Below are 3,687 nucleotides of genomic sequence, written 5' to 3'. Positions count from 1 at the left end.
AACCTTCTTCTCTCTAACGAAAACAGCCTCAAGACCCTCAGCCTTTCTTTCATGTGTCTATGTTTCATTGATATTCTGTGTCCCCTCCCATTGACAGACTAGTTTAAACTCCTCCCAACAGCACAAGCAAATCTATCTGCAAGGAAGTTGGGCCCAGTGTGAGTCAGGAGCAGACTTTCCCAAAAATACATGTCCCACCTTCCCCAAAAATAGTTCCAGTGATCCTGGAATCTAAAACCCTCCCTCTTGCAATAATACAGTTGTATAGGACTTTGGTTTGACCACATTTGGAATGCTGCATACAGTTCTTGTCGCCACATTACCAAAAGGATGTGGATGCTTTGGAGACGGTGCAGAGGAGGTTCACCAGGATGTTGCTAGCTATGAAGAGAGGTTGAGTAGATTAGGATCATTTACATTAGAAATACGGAGGTTGAGGGGGGACCTGATTTAGGTCTACAAAATCATGAGAGGTATAGACAGGGTGGATAGCAAGAAGCTTTTTCCCAGAGTGGGGAACTCAGTTACTAGGGGTCACAATTTCAAGATGAGAGGGGAAAAGTTTAACGGAGATATGCGTGGAAAATTCTTTACGCAGAGGGTGGTGGGTGCCTGGAATGCGTTGCCAGAGGCGGGCACGATAACGTCATTTAAGATGTATCTAGACAGATACATGAATGGGCAGGGAGCAGAGGGATACAGATCCTTGGAAAATAGGTGACAGGTTTAGATAGAGTATCTGGATCAGCGCAGGCTTGGAGGGCCAAAGGGCCTGTTCCTGTGCTGTAATTTTCTTTGTTCTAATACCTGAGTCACACATTCATCTGTCTTATTTTCCTACTTCTGAGGTAACGAGAAACATCTGCATAGAAACAAAGATGAACTTTTTAAAAAAATTGATCGTCTCATTTCTGATGAAGCCAGAAATGAGTGGGTTTTGCCCCATTGGATAAAAGGCTTAAAAGCATGATTTGTGGTTCAATTGTTTAAGTGAACTCAGAACATTTCTTGAATTTTCATTTTATCTTTCTACAGCTAATACAATTGCTCTTTCTCCTTGAATTTTTAAGTGATTACTAGTTAATTAGAGTGCTAACTTTTCTTAATAGATCTCTGAAGGGGAAAATTGAAATTTCATTCCAACTGCATATGCAAATAATTCACTACTAACTCTAGAAACAAATGTGAAAATTAAAAGCAAACTGCTATTAAAAACATTTTTTCACTTAAGTAGAAGTGAGTGAATCAGTCTGAATCTGCATCATTCTGTTGGCTGACTAATTGCCTAGGAGTTCACTCATTGGATGGAATTTAATACCATCCTGGAGGTGAATAGGGAGACAAGGTCTATTTAATCTGACAGGAAGGTGTAAGATGAAGAATACCTTCCTGATTCCCCTTGATTAAGGCCAGGGTGAGAAGGATCAAATTGATTCCGGTATTCTTCGGCATTCTGTGGAACACAGGGACTTTACCCTGTTTGTTCATAAATCTCTGATGGTGAAGGACAAGTTACTCAGGTGGTGAAAAAGCCATTTGGGACACTTGCCTTTATCAGTCGAGGCATAGATTACAAAAGCAGGGAAGTCATGTTAGAGTTGTGTAGAACTTTGGTGAGACCAAAGTTAGAATACTGTGTGCAGTTCTGGTTGCCACATTACAGGAAGGATGTGATTGCACTGGAGGAGGTGCAGAAGAGATTAACCAAGATGCTGCCTGGGATGAAAACTTTAAGTCATGAGGAAAGGGTGGATAGGCTTGGGTTGTTTTTATTGGAGTAGAAAAGCCTGGGGAGATTGACGGGATTGACAGAGTGGATAAGGAGCAGCTGCAACCCTTAGTCGAAAGGTCAGTTACGAGGGGACACAAGGTTGAAAAGAGAGGCAGAAGGTTTGGGGGAGATGTGATTAAAATCTTTCTTAACCAGAGGGTGGTGACAGTCTGGAATATGCTGCCTGAAATGGTGGCTGAGGTGAGTTGCCTTACATCCTTTTAAAAAGTACCTGGATAAGCACCTGGGCCAAGTGCTGGTAAGTAGGATTAGGTTGAAGGCCAGGTGTTTCTCATGTGTCAGTGCAGATTCAACGGCTGAAGGGTCTCTTCTGCTCTGTATGATTCTACAACACTTTGGTTCTTTCAGCTGGCATTCCACCAGCAGCAACCCACCAAATAAATACAATTATGCATGCAGCCTGGTGAGGGTACCTGTCTCACCTGTAGAGCATTTACCGAATGGAGTGACATGGGTCATGTAATTCAAAAAATATAATTGCATTTACCTTTCTATATTGACACAGATTTGGGGAGGGCTTGCTCCTGAAACATGGTCCAGCATCAATAAGACTCTATCATCCTTGCAAATGTAATTCATGCAAATATAATGGAATAAATTTTCATACTGCTTGTCCATGGATGAGCAGAAATTTCCTTCAGTTAAATATTGGGATAACTGAAGCCATTGTCTTTGGTCCTTGCCCCAAACTCTGGCTCCCAGCTACCCATTCCATTCTGAACCCTGGCAATTGTCTGAGCCTCAACTAGACTGTTTGCAACTGGCAGAAGGATTAGAAGGGACGTGAGGAAAAGCTTTCTTACGCAGAGGATGGTGGTGTTTGAAATTCACTGCCTGAGTTGGTGGTAGTGGCAGAGACCTTGAATTTTTTTAAAAAAGTACCTGAAACTGCACCTTAAGTGCTGTGAGCTGCAGGGCTATGGGTCATGTGCGGAAAGATGGGATCAGAAAGGGCGTCTGAGTGTCTTTGAGTCAGCATGGATAAGAGGGGCTGAATGGACGCCTTCTATGCTGTATCATTTCTATGGTGTCTGTTGTTAAGTACACAGTTGATCCCAAGATTAGCCTTCAACCACATTTCCATACTGTCACTAAAACATTCAGTTTCCACTCCTGTAACATTACCTAATACTGTCCCTGCCTTAGGCTATCTTCGGATGAAACCCTTGTGCGTACCTTCATTACCTCCAGATCTGAGCATATTCCTAGCTGGCCACGCATATTCTACTCTTCACTAACTTGAGGTCTCCCGAAACTCTGCAGCCTGTGTCCAAAGTTGCACCAAATCTGATTTAGCTGTCACCTCTGTGTTTGCTGACCTTTACATTTTCCAGTTAATCAATAGCACAATTTTAAAGTTTAGATCCTTTTTAACAAACTCACCTCATCTCTATGATCCCAAAATTTCAAAAGTATTTGTTCTTCTCTAATTTGGGCCTCAAAATTAATTATTCCTTCATTATGACTGTGCCCTTAGTTGTCTTGGTTACATGCTGGAATTCCCTCTTTAAACCTGCCAACTTCCCTCAGCTTGCTCTTTTCCTTTAAGCCACTCCATTTAATCCATTGTTTCAACCTAGCCTTGGTCACTTCAACTATCTCCTCATGTGGTACAGTTTTTTTTGTTTGCCTGGGAATATTGTATTACATTAAAAACACATTATAATTACAAGTTGCTGTTTCACTCTAAAGGGATAAAGTGTCTTTATTTTCACACATTCTATTTGTTGCCATTGAAACATTGGGAAAAGTGGAGAATGAAAGACTGTTAATACTACAAAATAGTAATTGTAGTGATTCTGGGACTAGGTTTGGGTCCCTTCCAGGAAGCGATCAAAGTGTATAAATCAAAGTCACTGAGGATTTTCATACATTGTGAGAGCCTAAGGACAGAG

This window comes from Rhincodon typus, chromosome 20 (genome assembly GCF_021869965.1).
Source record: "Rhincodon typus isolate 14 chromosome 20, sRhiTyp1.1, whole genome shotgun sequence".
Lineage (NCBI taxonomy): Eukaryota > Metazoa > Chordata > Chondrichthyes > Orectolobiformes > Rhincodontidae > Rhincodon > Rhincodon typus.
This window is presented reverse-complemented; position numbering follows the sequence as displayed.